This window comes from Arachis ipaensis, chromosome B03 (assembly GCF_000816755.2).
Source record: "Arachis ipaensis cultivar K30076 chromosome B03, Araip1.1, whole genome shotgun sequence".
Lineage (NCBI taxonomy): Eukaryota > Viridiplantae > Streptophyta > Magnoliopsida > Fabales > Fabaceae > Arachis > Arachis ipaensis.
The window spans coordinates 19,425,973-19,426,535 of NC_029787.2; positions in this window are offsets into that span (position 1 = coordinate 19,425,973).

A 563-nucleotide genomic window follows, 5' to 3' on the forward strand; every position below is an offset into this window, starting at 1 on the left:
ATGTTTGAAATAATGTTAGTGAGAATACAAAGCCTGTTGACTTATGAGGGCGAAGCAGCCGCGTAAATAATATAGATTCGTGGGATGCAAGATTATTCTCAAGTTCAGTCAAAAACTCTGTATTACTTATTGAAAAGAAAGTAGTTTATTAGTAGTTTATTAGTATACTAATATAGAAGAGTTATATTGTAGAAAATATAGACACCAAAAAAAAAAAATATTGTAGAAAATATGAACGCATTTCAAAGAAAGAAAAAAAAAACACTTGGGGATTAGTCAAGTGGGTGGTGGTTGGGTAACCACCTCGTACCTGAGAGGAAGAGAGCTTCTGCCTTCTAGTTTTCGCAGGTAGACCCCAGAAATAAATTAAAATGAATATTATTTTGCAATTCTTTACTTAGCTTCCTTTTTCCGGCTCATTCCTAAATAAATTAGTGTCCTATTTTTCGTTAATCAAACAAATTTTAATTTTTGTTTATTATATTTTATATTAATAATTTAAATTTAGAATTTAAAATTTTAAAATTAAAATTTAAAATTTAGAACATAATTAAAGTTCAGAA